This window comes from Lygodium microphyllum, chromosome 12 (genome assembly GCF_053477565.2).
Source record: "Lygodium microphyllum isolate KBCC chromosome 12, Lygodium_microphyllum_v1.1.10, whole genome shotgun sequence".
In the NCBI taxonomy this organism is placed as follows: Eukaryota; Viridiplantae; Streptophyta; class Polypodiopsida; order Schizaeales; family Lygodiaceae; genus Lygodium; species Lygodium microphyllum.
Genome location: NC_141146.1, coordinates 50,493,338 through 50,515,525, shown reverse-complemented (window position 1 = coordinate 50,515,525; position 22,188 = coordinate 50,493,338).

Sequence of the window (22,188 nt, the reverse complement as noted above, 5' to 3'; positions counted from 1 at the left end):
TTAGGTGACGGGAAGTGCTTAAAAATAGCTAAAAATTATGAATATCAAGGGAAAAATATTCACAGTCAAAGGCGGCGGCTCGATCTAGGACGATTTTAAGCGCCAAAGTGCTTTAAAGGCGCCCGAGCGACACTTGTTGATTTTTCATAATTTTTCAGACAGTCGTGCGGGGACACGAGCTACTGGCCAATGCGGGATGCTAAGCTGGACGCCCAGGATTTTTCAGAGCTCGATTCCGAGTCCGGACGGGGAAATGGCCAAGAAACCGGTCAAGATTTGAAGGGGTGGACAAAATTTGGCCAAAATGGGCAAGTGACCCTTGGGAGCCCAAAATTTAATGTAGCATAAAACTTTTCATGCATTTGAAGATGAAGAAATCGTGGAGAGGAGCACGCAGACAGGCGCCGTTTTTTTCGCTCCAATGTTGATCATGCCATCTCCAGCCTGCAAACAACCCCCCCAATCATCATTGGCCCTCATTCCCCTCTGTATGCAGACTCTATCGCCGCCCTTCGCTCGCACAATGATGCCCTCTTTGGAGAATTCTGATTTCAGTCTTTCTCTCTCCTCCCTCTCTCTCTTCTAAAGGCAAGTTCATGTGGGGAGAAGAAGGAAGAAGAAAGAATGGTGGAGGCTTGTCCGGCATGGATCGGATTGCTCCACGGGCTGGAAATGGTGATTTGTGATGTTGCTGGACATGAAGTGCTGCTGATTTCCAAATCTACAGCCATGGACACAAAACCCGAAACACGCAAATAAGCGGTAATTTAAAATTTTCAAAGGAAATTTGAGCTTTTATGGCTTTTGATTGATGAAATGCTGTTCATGTGGGATAAAAATTGTTCATGTTGCTATTTTCTATGAGTTCTTGCTGGTCATAATCAAAAAATCAGAAAAATATGCATTTTGTGGTTCAAAATAATATGCTAAAACACGTAAAACATGAAAAAACAAGGAAAAATGAGGGTTTTTGGCATAAAAAGGGGGAGGTAAATAGGAATATCAACTAAACTTTCATTTTTCTGCAAGAAGGAACTAAGGGCCACAGCCCATAACCTGTTCTTAATTTCCAGCAATTAAATAATGCATAAAAATAAGGAAAAATACAAGAAAATGGTGGAAAAACCCTAAAAAATAGGGAAAAAATACATTTTGGGTTCCGAAAAATAAGGATAAATAAGAGCAATGTTTGTGAATGTTTGTGGGGACTGAAGCATGAGGATTTGCCTCAGTTCAACCCCACCTTCTTGTTCTAGTGTGTCTTTTTCTGTTTTTTCCACATAAAATGATGGTGAAATACCCTATAAATCTATCCAATGATGCAATATTTAAACGGGGAAGGGTAGAGTAGTTGAAATATGTCTAAATGCCATGTGAAATGATGGGAAAGTTGCTGATTTCTATGCATAGCATTTAGGACGGATGATAATTAAAATTGAGAGCTTAGTAGCACGAGGATCACCTCGGTGCTAGGCCCATGCAACGAAGCACGAACGGTAGTTGGAAACCATTAAAAGAATGATTTGCACTTGTGCATGATACTGTTTTGCTAAATGTTTGAGCACTAGGCATCCACCAAATGCATAGAGCATGAAAAGAATTTAAGAGTATCGGTGATCAGCTCCTGGACATGCATTGCAATTGTTTTTGGAACACGACCTACGATGAGAGGCAGTGAGATACCCATGCTGTAGGCTAGTCGTGGGATCCTAAAGGGGAAATTAAGTAAGGACAATGGTACATTCCTGGATACGTTTATTGGGTACCTTGAGCGACGTTTGTGTGAAATGTCTAAATGTTGAGCGACGCATCGAGGGGCCAATCCCCAAGGTGTAGGAGAGTCGCAGAGGGTTGACGGCATTCAGCCGTAGGAGGAACCCCATGTGTATGTGATTCGAGCCTTTTTTGGCTATGTGAAAGGGACTCCCTCTAAGGAGTAATATTGGGTTAGGATCAGTTGGACTACAACGTATTACAAACGCAATGTTTAGGAAGGCAGTGATTTTGATAGACGCTCCTGGCCGCGAGGCCGAGGGGTTGTCTGGTGTGTAGTGACGAGGCCCGGCTAGTGCATGAGCCAGTGCCGGCCCGTTTTTAGGTCCATCAGCAAAACTGCAGTTTACCATTGTAGAATAAGGAAGGAAAATAGCAGAAGAGCAGTTGAACCGTCGCAATAAGGAGAAGACGCAGATGCTAGACCTAGTGAATGAGTAGTAATAGGTGGTAGTGATGTTGTCTTAAGAAATGGAGGAGGGAAGGAAAAAGATGGAAGAAAAGGCACAGCAATGGGAGCATCACGACTTCGAAAGAGTGCATGGACTAACAGAATGCCTGGCAGCAAGTGAATGAAAAAGAATGTTCGTAGAATCAAGAGCAGAGGCTGCCGAAGTGTGCTCAGACACTCAGAGAAAAGCCTTCTTGAGCGTGGTGCTAAATGTCACCCAAGTTGAAGGCAAGGACTCAATGGAAAGGATGAAGAGGAAGTTAGAATTGACATCTTGTGCCTTGAGATACGACCTTCAAGAACACACCCTTCCAACTGGCACAAGTATTACTGTGGCACAACAATATAGTTACCTACGGCAGGCTGGCCTTTTCATTGACGAGCTCAGGGAACTAGGGTTTGAAAGACGAGTGCAACAACCACCACCTGAAGACTAGCAAGTGGTAGAGCAAGAAACGGAAGAGGGGCCGGACTTTGAGCAAGAATTTGAGGAAGAACAGCATAGAGAGCCCAGTCCGCCCCTGCCTGAATTGCCACTGAAAGAGACAGAATGGGCACAAATTCCTAAACACTTGGTAGCAGCTTGAAGAAGAAGGCAAGAGCTTGCAGAGCAATCTTAGAGGAGAGTGAGAGTACGGCCATAACAACTCCGTGAAGAGCCCATGCCGATACGTGAGGATCCCCATCCCATCGACTGGTTTCAGGAGTTTGCTATATGGTGACAACAGGAGTTCCAGACACGGTCATTTGAGCTGTCCTTTTCTTATCCATGAGCTTTGGATCATGTTCTACCCCTAGAGATGGTGACAAGAATCAACAGAATGGCTAATGACCTCGCCAACAGATGGATAGAGGAGAGAAACATTGCGGTTACCAGATGGAGGTAGGAACCAAGCAGATTATTGGCAGGACAAGGTGAACCGGGTCCCCAAGACCGTCCAAGGCTACGAGGCACAACCAAAGTGGAGGAGGAGGATTTGGGATACCAACTTTGATGCCTAGACTGCTTTTTGCAGCTCATTGCCTGAAGAGCAGAACGACCCCATCTACATGCCTTACCCTCGCAGACATGGAGTCGACCATGACAGGAACCTACATGGGCACCTTGACTTTCCAATAATCTACAATGTCAATGCACGGACTCCCGAGGGATGCTTGGTTTTTAGGTTGGAGGATATCTTCCCATCCATCAACCGCTTCCTCAAGGATTTCTCCTCATGTCCAGACCCGGCATTTATAGTAACCTATAATTACCTTAGGCTCATTAAGTTCTTGCTTAAGCAAAAGCCTGCAGCTGAGGAAGCCCACCTTCCCCCACTCTTTTTTGATATTAACTTAGGCATCGATAATCGTGCCATGGCTAAGCTCATGATGAGGGCGACCTTACTCCCCTCCTTTTGCATGGAAATCCTAGAAGACATGAGCGATACCCACTTCACAAGGTGTAACCATCCCTTTTTTTCATCAACACCTCTAAAGGTAAGAGCTAGCATCAAAGAATATCTACAAAGCCGCGCATTTTTGACTAAGTGCCTGAAGCCACCTTGTGGACCATTCGAGGATGATAGGAATACAACGTAAGAACTCTTTTTGTATTCCACTCACAGCTATGATCAATAAGTTATTAAAAAAAAAGAGAGAAAACAAAAAAGAGAGAGAGAAAGAAAGAAAGAAAGAAAAAGAAAAGAGGCCAGTACCAGGAATGAAAAGAAAGAGGGCACTAGAGGACAAAAAGGTGTAAGAAAAAGAAAAGCAAAGGTTTGAGCTCCCTATGAAACATCTTGAGTGCCACATTTACTACACCTAGGGTTTTCACCTAGCCCCTTCCCCACCGTAACAAACTGATACGAAAAGTATTATTGGTTTTCCAATGTTGGGGTAGTTCTAATTTAAATGCATTGTCATTGATCTTTGTGAATTATTTTGAAAGGTCCATAAAATCTAGGTGTGCTAACTTAACAACATGGTATTTCTCAACACTTTGCAATCTTCGCTTTTCAATGAGTAACCAAACTTTATCATCAACATTGAAACTCATGGCTTTTCTTTTCTTATTACCTTGTTTAGTGTATGATTGCTAGGCTTTCACAATCATATCTTTAACTTGAGCAAAAATAGTAGCATGCGTATTGGCAATATCATCAGTAGCTTTAACTTTTTTCGACAATGATGTAACAGGTGTAGGCAATCTATGTCCATAAATGATTTCAAAAGGTACTTTATGTGTAGTTGTGTGTGGTGTATTATTGTATGCAAATTGAAGTAGATGCAAGTGTGTGTCCCATGTTTGTGGTTTTGAAATTGTGTATGCACACAAGAGATCTAGAATTGTACTGTTAGTAGCTTCTATTTGCCCATTGGTTTTAGGATGGAATGTAGATGAGAAATCAATCTTAGTACCCAAATTTGCAAACAAAGTAATCCAAAAATTGTTACAGAATCTAGAATCACGATCAGAAATAATAACTTTTGGCAAACCATGGTTAGTGAAAATAGTCTTCAAAAACAATTGTGCAGCTTGAGATGCAGTTAATGTTTTCTTGCATGGTAGAAAATATGCTTGTTTTCTAAATCGATCTACTATAGTCCAAATCATATCATGATTAGCTTGTGTGTTAGGCAAAACCAGTTATGAAATCCTTTGAAATATGTTCCCATGGACATTCACGAATCGGTAAATGCATTAACAAACCATATTGCTTACCATGGTGTCGCTTGACTCTTTGGCAAATTAAACACTTAGAAACAAAGTTAGAAACATCAGATTCCATTTGTGGCTAGGAAAAATCTTCAATCAATGTTCTTAAAGTGGAAATAATACCTCTATGTCCTTGATAATATGGAGGACAATGAATTTCATGCAACACAAATGATCTAAATTGAATAATGACACAATCTTTTCTTATAAAACATAAATCCATCAGAATAAGACAAAGAATCAATTGGAATCAAGTTATTAGCAACTAATTTGTTCCAATCAGCTTGAAAACTGGGATCATGGTTATAGGTATCCTTCATAGGAATAAGGGAATCAAAAGATAGACATAAATATTATGAATACTTGGTCGTCTACTCAATGCATCGGCAACAACATTCTCTCTTCCTGGTTGATATTGGATAAGTGGATAAAAACTTTGAATGAAAGCAGCCCATTCAATATGACGGTCAGAAATTTGTGACACAAATCTAATACCTCAAAAATATATGATTCATCATACGACTAAATGTAGCTGGTGCATTGGTCAAACCAAAAGGCATAACAAGAAATTCATAATGACCAAACTGAGTTCTAAATGCAATCTTGAAAATGCCAGGTGTATCCAATCGCACTTGATGATATCTAGATTTGAGATCTATCTTGCTAAAAATAGTGGCCCCTTGTAGTTTATCAATGAGGTCTTCTACCCTAGGGATCGGATATCTATTCTTAACAGTGATCTTGTTTAGGGCATGATAGTCAATGCACATCCTATATGTATTATTTTTCTTCTTAATTAATAGGATAGGTACACCAAAAGGTGAACTATTGGGCCTAATGAGTCCTCAGTTCCATAGTTCTTCAACTTGTGCTTGGATTTCTTTTTGTTCAATCTGATTGTGTCTATAAGGTGCTTTACATGGTGGTTGAGAACTAGGTATTAAGTCTATTTTATGGTCTTCAGGACGTGTAGGTGGTAAACTAGGGGGTAAATCATCAGCAAAACAATCTTTAAATTGTGAAAGAAATTGTGCATGCCTAGGATGCATCTAATTTTCCTTAGCTTCAATTTCATTCACCCATACTAAGTATGATTTGCTACCTTTTCTCAATGCACATTTAGCCTATGTGTGACTAAGCAGGAAAAAATTATCAATGATGTGTGTTTCATGCATGTGATTTGTCTTCTGTTAGAATGAATTTTCATGGAATGTGTGGAATAATCTATGTCGGGATTATATTTGTGACGCCAAGGCATTCCTAAAATAATATCACTAGCTTGCAAAGGCACAGCCAAGAAATTTCCGTGCTCAACATAATCACCAATTTTAATTTCTAAATCATGAACTTCTTGTGTACCATTGTATCTAGTACCTAAGAATGCAGCCTTTATGCGATAATGAGTTGGAACAGTAGGTAAATTCAATTCTTTTACCAACTTTGTGGAAATAAAATCATGCGTGATTCCATCACCATGCAAAACAATCTTTTCTTGACCATGCACAAAACATTTCATCGTTAATAACGAATGAGGATTTGGCATACCCGATATAGTATCTGAAGCATCACCGATATCATCATCATCTTCAGTGAGGTTTGGCATATATTCATGTTCTTCGTCTTTTGTTGAGCTCCCAAGTGATTGATTTGAACAGCTTGCTTGGATTGACTGTTCACTGCTAAGTGTCCAGGTTGATGACACTTGTAGCAAACTATAGGCTTTGCTTTGGAGACATTATTGGTAATGGCTGGAAATTTGGGTATGTTGGGATTTGGCTGCAAAGAAGGCTTAGGGTTTGAATTTGTGTTTGATGGTAAAGCAAGAGGTTGAGTCCATGGTTTACGGAAAGAAGAAGGAACAAAGCGATTTTGATTGAATCTTTGGAAGTTAGAATTGAATTTCTTTGTACCAAAGTTACCATTAGTCGAAAATTGTTGTCGTCACTTTTCTCGTCCACGAATTTTATCCTCAGCATCATGCGCTAAAGAAATCACATCCTCCAAAGTCTTTGGCTTGAACATATTCACTTCCACATAGAAGTGACCAAGCAAACCAGACATATACTTGCATTTGTGGATCACCTCGGGAACATCTTCAAGCATTCGAAGTTGTAGTAAGGCACTCCAAAAATGCTAAGTATATTGCGGGATGGGTTCATGATCTCTTTGTTGCAGAAGATTCCATTGTTTATTGCTTTTTCATGGAATTGAGGTGGAAGGAAATTCTGCAAAAATTTCTTTTGAAAGGCCTCCCAAGTAGAGGGACAATCAACACTCTTGCAGACAACAGTCCATCATAATGATGCTGCTCTGTCTACTAGATGGTTAGTGACACATTTAAGTTTATCTTTTTCAGCATATTGCTCTTCATGGAAATAGTCATCAAAGTGATTGATGAAAGCAAGAACAATTTTTCCATCATGTTGTCCATTAAAAGTATGGAATTTGAAATTTCTTTTACTTATCTTGGCTTCTTTCCTGAGAGACTGTGCATTGAGTGTCGCATCAATCGTACGTCGAATAACATCTTCAGGTTGCGTCGTCTTGATCGACAGTGGATTGTTGAAGTGTACCAATTGTGCTTGCAAATTTTGACGTGCTCTTCACTCTTCTTAAAGTTGCATCATGATTAGGTCCAATTTTTGCTCCATAGTCAACTCTGGAAAATCACCTTCGCCCATAAAATCTTCCATGTTATGATCGGACATCTTGCAAAAATCTCAAACAACCTCACACACTCGAAATCTCGTTAGAAGGATGAGCGTAGCTTAAATTTGGGTTTACAAGGCTTGCTTAAAAAAAAAAAAGGCTTTTGCTTTTACGATCTTGCTTTTTCACGGGTACGGCAATTGATGACGGTCTTCTTCCAAGCGAAAAATTCTTTTGCATAGACTACGTGTGATAGCTTGCTTCCTGTGAGTCAACTCTGCCAAATTGCAGGTATGAACAGAGGCTTGTTGGGACTACGAAACTAGTTCGAGAGTAATACAATGTGAACACCCACTATAAAGGAGATTATAGATTGAAAACTTTAAGCTTTAGTAAACTTAATAACCTTAAGCTTTATAAAAAGCTTAATGTTTTTTGTTTTTGTGAATTCGACAGGATGCCGGCACGTTTTGGATAGATTCGGTGATCGCGAGTACATGTTGCCACCATGGATCGTGAGATTTTAGAGAGCTTAGTTAAGCTCTCTAAGCTTAAGCTCTTTTTTTAAAAGCTTATTAAGCTTAACAATTTACAATTTCCTTTTGAGAAAAAACGTCTTGACTAAGAGACTTCCTGAGTGGTCCTCCACCTCCTGGAAGTGGTCCTTTGCGATCTGAGAGTGCAGCAGGGGTTTCTTCATCGCCAGGAACATGCACGTATTGACGGTTTATCATGAGACAACCTGTAGAGCCGTTCGTTCCAAGAGCTTCGCCTTCGTGAGAGATGGTAAGTGATTGGAAGCCCTTGATCTCAAATCTGGCTCTGATACCACTGGTGTGCAAATTAGATGTTGCGAGTGTAGTGAACGCTGGAAGGTCCCCAAGAACAAAAAACTCTACAAAAGCTTCATAAAAGCAAGAAGAGAGTTTGCATGATAAGAGACAAGAAGACCAATTGGATGCAATCTCCCTCCATGCCTTGTGTGAGCGCTTCACAAGGCATGTATTTATAGATTTATTAATCTCCAAGCTCAAAAATAGCCCAATTTACAATTAGCATGCTTTTGGCTTTTGTATTTGCTTTTACCCAAACAAAGAGTAAAGCATTTGGGCATCCCAAAAATTGGGCTATGCCCAAATACAATTTCCAATAACGAAATATTAAACCGAGCGCCTATGCGCATGCAAAATAATAAATGTTTGTCAAGCACTTTAATAAATAAGCGCACCTAAATAAATATTGGTGCCATGCCTTTAGTGATAAGGTGTGCACCCATCAAAAAATAATAATTCTTCTAGGTAATTTGAATACACACCATCACCCGGTGCTTCCCAACGCCATCGCTGCCTGCTGTACACATCAAGTGAAGCATTTACAATTGTTAGAAAATAATAAAATAAAACCCACAAAAGTGAATACCTAACAGTATTCAACTACAAAATAATTAAATAGGTTGTAACTCTGTCCTAACCTTAAATTAATATGAGTGCACTCTAAACTCATAAACATCCATTAATTTAATATGTATTTTGTGGAATCACCCACTGTGGAATCACCCACGTGCACATTAAATTAATCTAATGCCTAAAAAGGATAGGCATCCGTGTCAACTTCTCGCACAAGGAATCCACCTTGTGTACGAGCCCCAGCAAATAAATATAGTTTTATGGAATCCACCAAAAAACCTCATGGAATTCACAGTGGAATAAAAACCTCACAGAATCCACCGTAGAATATGCCTCCTAGCATCACATCTTAGCCAGTAGACTAAATGTCCCTTCATAATCCAAACCATACATTTGAGCATAACCTTGCCTTGTATCTCTCCAATTAACCATCAAATTTGCACTTGAATTTATATACTCACTTGTAGCCAATTTCCTTCTTGTCATAAGGCAACTAAACTAAGTCCCATGTCTTATTCTTTGTCAGTGCAACCATCTCTTCATCCATAGAATTCTTCTAGTCTTTGTTTCCAACTATCTCTTCAAAACAAGTAAATATACGATACCATGTATGCATAATGCATCTTCATGAAGCCATTATATGTCAATCTATCTAGTAGATGCCTCACTCTATCTAATCTCCTCATCTACAGTGCATTAGATGGTGTCTCAACCATTCTTGCATGTGGTGGAACATACTTTCCTACACCCTTTATCCCTGGAGTTCTTACTTATGGTATGCCAAACTCATCATCCATAGACTCATCCTAAGAACTTTCACCCATATGCTTCTTCCCTTGTGCAATTTCTACTCTCTTGTGTGCACTCATGAACCTGGCACTCTATGGACTATAATTTCCATTGCCTTCTTCATGGTCTTTGTGTCTAGACATATCCTCAACATGATGATTTCTTTGACCATTATTTGTTGAAATTTTCTTTACATGCCAATCATCATCATTGCTCTTATAGACATCCATGTCAAACTTTAGCTTTCGATTGATATCAAGACTCATACTCACTGAATCTCACATCCCTACTTATGTAAATCTCTTTAGTGACATGATCATAACATTTGTAGCCCTTCCTCTCATCTAGATACCCAAGAAAATTGCATTTAATAACTTTTTATTCATATTCTTCCTCAAATCATCAAGGATATATACATAGCATACACAACCAAACACCCTTAGGCATGCAACTATAGGCGTCCTGCCACACAACCTCTCATATAGAGACATTTGATTTGTCAAAGCTATAGGTGTCCTATTCATGATATGGATTACAATATGTACTACCTCTGCCCAATAGGTCAAGGGCATATGCATGTGATTCATCATTGCCCTTGCTACTTTTGCAATAATCCTATTCTTCCTTTCTGCCACACCATTCTACTATGGTGTATACCTATAAGTGACCAATGTTTTGATCCCATTATCTCTCAAATAGTAGGAAAACTCATTTGACATATATTCTTTACCATTATCTGATCTCAGCATTTTATGTAGCCTCCCAATTTCTTTTCTGCCGTAGCCTTGAAATTCCAAAAACTTTTCAAATCCTTCACTTTTGTATTGCAAAAAATACACTCATGTCATCCTGCTAAAGTCATCAATGAAAGTGACATAGAAGTTGCATTTCCCACTCAAAGAGACATTCTTACATGGACCCCAAATGTCAAAATGTATCATTTCCAGAGGATAAGTGCTCACTCTCTCCCTCTTTGAAAATGGGAGTCTAGACTGCTTGCCAAACTGACAAGCCTCACATACATGATCCTAATTTACATACCTAAACTATGGAAGCCCACGAGCCAGGTATCTAGACTACATCTATTTAAGCCTTTGCAAATTCACATGTCCAATCATTCTATGCCATAGTTCTATATCTTTATCTTTTCCATGCCCTATCTCAATATACATAGAGCTTTCAATGATGGGAGTTTCTACATCCAAAGCAAATAACCTACCTTTCTTTTGACCATGAGTAATAAGCCTACCAAGTTTTCTATTTTTGAACTCCTTAATGAAACAACCATACTTGTTAAACCTCACTTGTAATCCTTCATCAGCCATTTGACCAATTGATGCCAAATTTTTAGTAATAGTGGGCACATACAAAACATCCCCAATCTTATTTTTAGTTCCATCTCTAGTCACCAAAGGCACACTCCCAATATGAGTTATTTTATGCAATGTGCCATCTCCTATAGCCACATAATGTTCAGTTTGCATTTGTTGCTTTCTGTCAAACCATTTTGCATGGTGATTCATATGGTTTGTAGTACTTGAATCCAAAAACTAGTCATAATCTCTAGGAGGTTGCGTTGTACTACCAAGTACATGCTCCATATCAATGAGATGACTTCTAGGTGATAAACCACCTCTAGAACCATAGCCATCACCGCTATATCCACCTACATAGTGCCCAAAGTGGGTCTGCCGTCCTTCCTTGAGCCCTAACCATAGTGCCCAAAGTGGGTCCTTCCTTGAGCCCTAACATAGCATTTTTCTTGTAAAAGTACTTTCTCTCAAAGTGGCCAATTTGCCTACAATAATGACATGCACAATCTCTTTGTGGACTCGAGAATCCTTTGCCTCTAGAGTAGAATCTCCCCTACCACTAGGCATAAAATCACCATGTTCAAAAGTACTATGGCCTCGTGAAAAGGTGTCCCCACTCCATAAGATAATCATCTAACTCTAGATGATCTAACATGGCCTTATTGATGATAAAATACACTATCCTAATTTGCATTCTTTCCATTACTAGATGCATTGAGGCTGAAATTAATCTCTTTCGTAAGAAACAAAGTAATAAGCTTCTCAAAATCAGGCATTGATCCTCCCCTCATAGAAATGGAGATATCAAGGGACTTGTAGACTTGTCCAAGTCTATTTAGAGTGACAGATACCAAATCATCATCATCAATTGGTGCATCTACTAAAGAAGATATTTTGCAACCTATTTAATTTCTACCACATAATCACTCATGCTTCTATTTCCTCACCATAAACAATGTAACCTCTACTTTAGTAGTATTTTCCTAGCTTCCATGCATGTGCAATACATATTTTCAATGATTTCCAACCGTCTTTGTAAGCAATTTGCCTTTTTAATGTGTGAAATCCATGTCTCTCATATACAAATAGTAGTAAATTCTTATTTTTGCTAGTCTAATCCTTGTACGTCTTTTTTTATCTCATGGGCTCATTTGGTAGTTCTAGACATGCATCCTATAATAAGGTCCTAAATACCTCTTCCCGTCAAGAAATTCTCCATACAGGAGGACCATACACTGTTGTTGTCCTTAGTGAGTCTATCACCCAAATCTATGTAACTTGTATATTTTTTGACATTATGATAGTTGCAAACTTAGTAAAATCATCTATATGCAATGTGCCAAATTAGTATCCAAGCATATGAACAAGATGATCGATCAAAACCGAGACCATTGTTTTGAAAAGTACATGACCCGATTATGTAGTATGTCACTCTAGAAGTAGTTCAACATTGTAGCTTTCATTTAAAAACGTGCAAAAAATGGATTTTTGAGAGTAGACATGACTAGTGGCTAAGTGTAGGCATGTAAATAGTCCAAACCAATAGCAGAAAGGCTTACTTGTGCACAACATGGGAACAAGGGTATGCATGCATGCAGTGTGTTGGTTAAGGTATTAATGGCTTAACCTTAGTTTGAACAATGAAGCTTTTTGGCCAATAACATAACACACTAGTGCTTCAAATAAATGTAAGGTTTGTATGAGATCTTAGGACCCTTAAATAGATCTAGATCCAATTTCTACCTATACAACTCATTTCAAGTTATATAATGGCTACAAGTCATTTTCTTATTATGAAGATTTCATGAGCTTGATGATATCCATAGCATACTAGTCCATATTGGCAACATGAGTGAATCTATTTATACTATGTTGTTTTAGATATGTTTAAGGTGATGGTCAAACCGCCAATTCTCTTCCAAATGTGCATCTTCCTCTACAAATAATGATGTTGATGACCCTCATGCATGGAATTCAGCTGTTCTTGATGTTGTGACAAATTGTCTAGTTAGCTCATTCTTTGATAGTGATGCTATTCTCCTCACAACACTTTAGCAAATAATTAGCCATAAATTGCAGAAACACAAGATAGTAAGACAAGAATTGAGACAAGAGTTCATAACAAGAGCATGACTACAATCTACCCCTATGCATGAGCAAGCATCCCCCTCATGTACACATTTATGGATTTTTATTTCTTAGCTTCTTATGCTCAAGAATCATGAAAAAAATATTTTGACTTTTTCTTTCCTTACATGATTGACTTTCTTTTGTCTAATAGTCCCTTGGCCTAAATTATAAGTCTAACCTTGCAAAATATTCCCTAAGGCCGTAATAATATAAATGCTACAACAATAATATATCTACAAAGTAAATCCCATGATATTTTTCTTTCCTTAAGCAATTGATTTTCTTTTGTCTAATAATTCCTTGGTCTAAATTATAAATCTAACCTTACAAAAATCATTGTCTTGCCCTAAGGCCATAATATAAAGGTCACAACAATAATATAAAGGATACAACAATAACATATCCACAAAGTAACTCCCAAAATAAATATCCCATTCACCCAAGGTGCTTTGCACACTAACTCCCAAAATAAATATCCCATGCAACAAAGGTGCTTTGCACACTAACTCCCAAAATAAATATCCCATGCATAGAAGGTGCTCCATTGGTAAATACAAAAATCATTACATCTACAATAGAGAAATTAAAATAAGTGCACAACAAAAGAATGGCTACAATCTCCCCCTATGCATGAATGAGCATCTCCCTCATGCACGTATTTATGGATTTGTATTTATTTGCTTTTATGCTCAAGAATCATGAAAAGCAATATTTTGGAATTTTTTCTTTCCTTGCACGAATGACTTTCTTTTGTCTAATAAGTGCTTGGTCTAAATCATAAATCTAACCTTACAAAAATAATTATATAACCCTAAGGCCATAATACAAAGGTTACAACAATAATAAATAGTTCCACACATAAGCATATAAATAGATCCATAAAGTAACTACCAAAAATAAATATGTTATACAACAAAGGTGCTTTTCATACTAACTCCCAAAATAAATATCCCATGCACCAAAGGTATTCCATTGGAAAATACAAAACTAATTTTATCAGCATTGTTCTAGCTACTAATCCACTCACTAGAAACACAAAAATATTAATTCTTTGCTTATTATCTTGAAATAATATGACAAGTGTTGCATGCATGCACATGTGCAATAGGTCACTATTCTAGGCAAATTGAGAAAAAAATCATGAAACAATTAAAAACATATGCTTACTTTGTATCAATACAATAAACATGAAAATAATGTGGTCAAAATGGACTTGGAGTTCACCAAGGATATAGCTAAGGGATGGATTGATCCAACTAGATAGATAAATACATCCCTAGACTATTCCAAATAAATGAAGCTAGACAATGTGCTCCATTAAAGAAGACTTCAAAAATACAATGTAGTGTTAAATTGACAAGTCTACAACTTGAAAGCTTGTGGTTAAAATTGCAAGGGAAAGTATCGTGTCTACATTTTGTGTTTACAAGATACTCTCATGCTAAAAATGGACTTTGTGCAAATGCTCTCCTAGGTTGCACTAATTGAATGGTACACAATTCATGTGGGTAGCTTCAATTCTTTCCAAAGTGTAGGGTTTTGGCTAAGCAATTATCCCAATGTCAATATCACAGGAGTTGTTATGAGTGTGATTGGCAAATTGCCATCTCTCTTTCCCTCCTCAGCTTCATGGGCTCCTTGCCATTATCCTTGAACTATTTGTGTGTTCTTGGCCCTCTCATTCTACCTATGCAGTTATTCATGTGGTGACATTGTCTCTCATGCCCTCAAATATGTGGCTAAGACTGGTGGGCTTATGGTTGAGAGTTCCTCAATCTCTTCCTCAACCATAGATTCAACATCTTGAAGGTGAGCTTGCGCTTCTTTTATCCACTCCTTGACCTTATCTACAATCTTCAACTGCTAGTTGGGGTTAGGGTACTCTCCAACCTTAGCACTTCCCTTCTCTCTCATCTTAGGAGTGGATGTTTTTGCTTCGATATCCGTGACTTGCTTCCCTTTGGTTAATGTGGTCTCATTCTTAGTCTTGAGCATTATTTTTTTCCTCGATTCTCTTTTTCCTCCATCATCGACTCTTCTTTCCTATGGAGGATGCATCCAAGTTGCTAGGCCCATGTTGTGAGATACTGGCCTACTTTGTTTGAGCTTGTGTCATGACATTCAAGGGAATATATGTAGCATCGTTGTTGTGTGACTTGATACAAAGGAGTCTGAGCAACATAGAAGGTACGATTGTAGAGCTAGTGGAGGGCTTACGCCTAGGGCAATCATTGATCAGATATGTGACCCCACATTCGGGGCACCTCAAGTTAGCCTTCTCTCTATTTGCTTGCTCGTTCTTAAGGCAGCGAAACGAGATGTGCCCTGGATGACCACATGTCCAACATGCTATGGGTTCTTGGTTGTTCTGAGCTCCTCCTAGGCCTCTATCTCTTCCTTTGCCTAAGATCATGACCAACACAGCCTATAGTCCATCAATATGGGATTTTCTTCTTCGCCATAAGAGACATAAGGGTTCAAATAAGCATCTTCCTCTAGGGGTTCCTCCAAAAAGTTCATTGAAGCTTCACTCGATTGATGGGTAACAATAGGTGCTAGAGGTCTAGGGATTCTCGTAGGGTTGATATCTTTCCTCGAAGCGGCTAGCTTTGAATTGTTAGGTTTAGGGAGGACCAAAGGGACTCCCTTTCCGAAATATGGTTGTCTAATCCCCCTGGATAGTATGGCTATGTGTAAGGCTACTAGTAAGGCAATTGTCTTGGCAATCGACAGTGCATGGCATCATGCCCAAATCTTCCACAATTGGTATAAGGCCTTGATTGGGATCGAGGCATTTAGAGGGCAGGTGATTCTCACCATAGTGTACACACTGCATGTGGGGTCACACTAGTCTCTGTATTGACTCTTGCAGTCTAGCTAGCTCTACTCTTAGGTCGACTATAGCTTGGGTATGGTCAACACTCTTCCCTTTTTCCTGTTCACTGGAGATTGCTCATTCTCTAGTTGGCTGCAGCTCTCTCTATGTTCCTAATTGCATTGTTACTTTGTTGTGTCGTACGAGAGCTTATCTCCCTAAGCAAGTCATCTACCCATATGGCTTTCTCAAAGACTCTCGCAAGCACATCCTTTTGCATGTTCGAGTTGCTTGCAAGGGCCTTATAGAGTTCTTCATTGCAGATCCCGTTAATGAACATGGTAGAGACTGCTCTCTAATTGGGTTGCTTAGCTGTAGGTATCCTCTCATAGAGGCTTCTTACATGGGTAACATAGTCTCCTATGTCCTCTTTGTCTTTTTGACTGACAGTCATCAGCCTAACAATGAGGTTATCAAAGTATCCTACATCTACAAAGGCTGCCCCAATCTGCACAGTGCTAGTAGTATCTAGCAATCTTTTGGTGAGTAGCTCTCTTACTGTAAGATCGGATTCTAGAACTCTCTTCCTATCGGCATTGCTTCCCGTTCTCTTCCTACAACCCGATATGCAAGGATCCTGTTGATCCGGGTTTTTTACAAACTGGATTTCTACCACAAAATTTGGCCAAAACCCCTATCAAGAGCCTTACCCATAGCTTAAACCCTACATCTTATCACTTTGGGTTTACTCTTTAAGCACTAGGTATGCTACATTGCCTCTCAGTTATGATAACTGTAGCAAGTGGAGAAACAAGTTCTTAGGAGGGATGTCAATGTAAAGGGTAAAAGGGATGAGTTATCTTAGTGAAGATGGAAATGGATTACATTTAGGGGTTGAGTGAGTACATAGATGTTTTTAAAGGACTAGCCTCCAACTACACTTGGGTTCCACCTACATCACCAAGATTTAGGATCTATCACCATCATTAGAGAACACCTCATCCTTGTACACAAGTCAATGTCCACATCATGGTGTCATTTGGATCTTACACAAAAACTTACAAGCATGGACCCCCCTATCACATACTTATATGCATTAAAGTCAAAGAAGCTTTTGGAAGTCTTTTTTAATAATTTCAATAAATCTTGGGAAAAATCAAATTTCAAGAAAATTCCTGTGTAGCCCAACCGATTTCAACCTAGTCTACAAAATTGCAAAATAAACTTTTTTTAGATTCTTCACCAATTTGACGTTACAGCGCAGACTGCAGCTGCATGCAATTTTCTTCTCTCTTTCACCCTTATCACATCAAATTCCCATTTTATCTTTCTTTTAAATATATTATAATAATGTACTTTGGGTACCCACCTCTTGTAATCTAGCTCCCTTTCTCTAGCTTGTCTACCACCACCCTTGGCTTCTTGCATGATGACCAAGATGGGGACTTGTCCCATTTACTATTCTCCATATTATCAAAGATGCCATACATCATCTAGGATTATGTTAATCAAGAAGATTAGCTTAATCTAATCCCTCATGGAGGCTATATAATGTGCCCATGGAGATGTAAAGACACACAATCACAAGTACATGAGAGCACTCTAGATCACCAAGTCCAAAGGGGAGCCAATAAGAGCACATCATGCAACACCCTCATGCTAGTCCATCTCTTTGAGGTAAGCTATGAGTGAGTCTCTTTCTTTATGTAGCATTCCATGAATACATAATGGCAACCTTCCTCTACCTCTTCTCCTCTTGTCTCCCTCTCTTCTCATCTCTCTCCCTCTCTCTCATATTTTAATATGATGTCTAGATTATATGGTATCTAGACCATATGTACTCGCTTCTAATTCTCCCTCTATATTCATACTTAAACTTATTAATTAAGACTTGCTGCTCTATTGGTGGGGAATCTTTATTTTCTCATGTTATATATATGTTCATGGGAGAAATTAGGAGCCATCACCTCTCTTAGCCTTCCATCATCTTCATTTCTCTTAAGATGGGCTACAACTTCTCTCTTGTGAAGTTGTGTTTTGGTTTTTCCCATTCACTTAGGAAAGGGATGTCCTAGCTCATCCTTAGGTGGTGCCCTTCTTTAGCTCTCTTAGTGAGGATTGGAGATTGGGTGGGTAAGAGGCAACCCACTCATTTTTTCAACTCTCACTGTGAATCTCATTGAGCTCTCTCTTGTGATGCAGCCTTTGAGCCCTTTGCTCTTGACTATAACTTACCATGCGCTACAATGTTATTCTTGCTAGTCTCCTCTTTTCCTCAAGGTCATCTATGACATCTACCATTTATCTTCCATGGTGAGCTATCTGTTAACCCTCAAACAATAAGATGGAAAAGCCAAAAAATCTAAAGCAAAAGACAAGGCCAAGGAAAAAGTGAAACAGAAGACGAAGGTGGACCAAGAAGAATTTGGAAACATAAAAAGTGCAGAAAAGTCCTAAATCAAGGAAAAAGGCGCACGAGAAAAAGTGAGTCTATACTTTTGTAAAAAAACGCAAGGTGCACTGTGATTTATTTTAAGAGTGATGGGCTCTCTGTAAAGATGGTTGGGCGGTAGGAAGGAAGCTAAGAAGATAGAAGAATAATGGGACAAAGGGCCTAGGCAATGATCGGCCATGTAAAAAAGGGGATACGGTGATGACCGCCCAAAAGGGATTTAGGGTTTTGTATATAAAGTTGAAAAGTGAATGAGAAGCTCATTCTTGTGTGTGGCAAAAAGCTTCTTCTTCTTCTTGCCTTCTTGCTTGTGCTTGAGAGAGGGAGTGAGTAAGTGTGAGGGAGTGAGGAAATGAGTGTGTGAGAGTGAGAGATCAAGGAGAAGAAGCTCCCCATTTCCTCTTTTCATCTTCTTTTCTTCTCTACTCTTCTCTTGTCTCGCGCGGCTATGGAGGATGGAGCTTGTTGGAGAGGGATTGAGGTTGTTTGAGCTTGCCTCAAGGATTGTGGAGCTACGGGTGTGCATAGGTGAGGAGGGTACTCAATCGGGCATCAAGGTAAGCTCACTACACCCCGTAGGTAGGGAGGGTATGCCGGCTATGTGAGAGGTAGCCATGGTCACTCAGTTTGAAATGCTCGACTAATAAGGGGTCCGTAGGTCTCAAGGGTTAAGCTTGTAGCTCCCTTCATTTTGGTTCCATTGCCAGGACAGACAAAATCGAGCCTTGAGCACTAGCACTTTGAATCGAGCATAGAGGTAGGGTTTTCAGCCTGAACCGGTGCTTGAGATAGATAGGAGATATAGGTGGTTAGATCTTCAGAAGAAGTAATTATTTTGATTTGTTGTTGAGTAGGCAAGTAGGTAAATCAACCTCAGCCACTATTTTTGATTTTTGTTGCGCTTGGATAGGATTAGGACCAAGGAAATAGGGAAAACAGAAGGGTTTTCTGCAGCTAAAAACTGGCTGAAAACGAGGAGAAAGGGGCATAAAATCTAAATCTTGAGTAGAGTGGTGCAAGACGGGCAACCATAAGGTTGAAGGAGACTTAAGGAGGGCAATAAGAGACTCAAAAAGTCAGGGGAGGCCTCATTTTGCAGTCAGACATCAAGAGAGAGAGAGCTTGAGAGAGAGAGTGTGTGCAGGTATAGAAGGGGTTCGATCCAGTTGTTTTGCTATCGCCCAACCACTCCAGGTATTCCTTGACCTTCTCTGAGTTATGCTGGCTTGATCTAGAAAGATGGAGCTTGTAGCAGGACCCCCATGCATAGCATTCGTCGCTCGTGTTCTCGCAATTGCACCGTGGAAAACATAGTCGGACCAAGCTGCAGGTGTCCAAGTCCCAGAATCGGACACTTGGACTGTCCGACTCTACCAGCCGGAGTGGTCCAATTGGACCACTCGTCCGATCGGGCGCATCACCTTAGACTCGGACCACCTGGTCTGATCGGACCAACTACGCGATTAGATCGTCCGACTCTGCCAGTCGGACCCTACCATGTTGCAGTAGAACCATATTTAGACATGAACCCATCTGTCCGATGATCGGAGCACCGTCAAACAATCGGACCAAGACTAGGATCGGATCTCCCGGTCCGATCGAATAGTCCAACTTGGACAGTCAGACCAACCAGAATCGGACTTGGGAATCGGACCACCAGGGCAGAACATTTTAAACTGGTAAGTGAGCCACCTCCTTAGGCCAAAGCCACTCCGAACACATCCCCAAACACCCCTGAGTACTTGACCCAACTCTCAGAAGCCAAAAATTGGAGAAACCACACCTGGGCAGCCTAGAGTCAACCTCTAGTAGCAGGCCATAGAACAGACGAGACTTAGAGCTGAAACTGACCCTCAGATTCCAACTCGGCCTTGATGGAGTATAATGTGTGTAGCATAGACCCTAGACAATACAAGAGGACAGCCAGGAAATGCACTTAGAACCATATTAAGCTACGAACAAAAGGGGGAAAAGCATGAACTACATTGTTTATTTTGCATTCACACCCCACGCTGATTTCATCATTTACAGTGCACTAAAAGGGAGAAAGCCTGATTTGGCACTCTGCGCTAGAAAGCACTAAGCACAAGTGTGAATAAAATTGACAGTTGCTTTTAATAACAAGGAACTCACATAGAATCATAATAATTCAAAGAACCCACTAGTAGCAGCAGACCCTGAGACGTAGCTGGGTGCCACAGAGCCCCATTAATAGGACCCTGAAGACCCCGAAGAGTTCGAAGACGACAAGATTGAGGGCAAGTCGCTACCCGAGCTGATTGGATTGATCGACAACCTAGTGGAGTGAGAGGTTGCAGAAATGTCAGGAGCAGACGTGGACCGAGAGGATGACCAGTTAGACTTGGGCGAGTTTCCAATCGAATTGCAGCGTATGGTCGACCAATATGACCGGCTAACAAGGACCGTAATCCACGGTAGACCGATCAAAGAAGTAGTTACGAGCCTTGAGGAAGAGAGGAAGGCAGCTAGGAAAGTGCTGTTGAGCATCACGGTGTATAATTGCAAGCAAAGGATGAGGAAATTGGGGCAAAAATTAGAGGTGCACGAGACGCGACGCATTCTAGCCTTATCTTGTTAGGCCATGATAGGGCCGAACATAGAGAGAGAGAGAGGAAGGTAGAGGCAGACTTGACGCTGAGCAAGCTTGTCACCAAGCGGCTCATAGACAACACTGCTGCAGAACAGAGTGCAACTGCACTAGCCACCTCTTTGCTTGTAGGCTTAGGAGTCACGCAGGGGGTGAAGAGCCACAACAAGATCCCTACACTGGCCAAGCGGCTGGACAAGTACCAGCCCAGCAACAACCCCTATAGCTTCGTGGAGCAATTCAAGCAGGTTTGCGAAGCCAATGGTCTCACGGACCTTGCCCAACACTCGTAGGCTTTCGGGCTTTGCTTGGGTTATAAGGGAAGGATGTGGTATACCATCCTAGATGCGGCAGAGCTAACGGACTTCAATCGCTTAAAGGATCTCTTCATCAAGAGATTTTCAGGAACATGGTATTCAGACAACCTCATAGTTTGACTGGTGAATGCCACTCAGAAGGACAAAGAGGACATTAGAGACTATGTCACTCATGTACATAGCTTGTTTAAGAGAATCCCTACCAACAAACGACCAAACGAGAGAGCAGTCTCTACCATTTTTATAAACAAAATCCACAGTGAGGAACTTTACAAGGCACTAGCAAGCAACTCGAGCTTGCAAAGAGATGTGCTTGCTGGGGTTTTTGATGAGGCAATAAAGGTAGATGACCAGCTTAGGGAGATAGGCGCTAGAAGCTCGAATCGAGATGGCTCTAGCCAAAGAACCATAGAGAAAGCTACAACATGTAGCAAGAGATCAGCCCCTGACATGTAGGATAAGGACAAGAGCACGGCACAAGACCAAGAGCTAGCCGAAGTCAGGATGGAGCTAGCACGATTGCAGGAGTTGGTAACGAGACCCACTAGACTGCATGTGTAGTGTGTGCACTGTGGAGGCAACCACATCCCTACCGAGTGCCAAGATCCAAGATCCAAGCCTTGTGCAAATTGCGGAAGGTTTGGCCACGATGCAATACATTGTCGATTGCCAAGAAGGTTTCCTTATTCACAGTAGGACAACTCACCATACTATGGAAAAAGGCCGCCTAAATTCTTTGGAAGAGGAGCCCCATTGGCCCTTCCAGAACCTAATGATGCAAAACCGG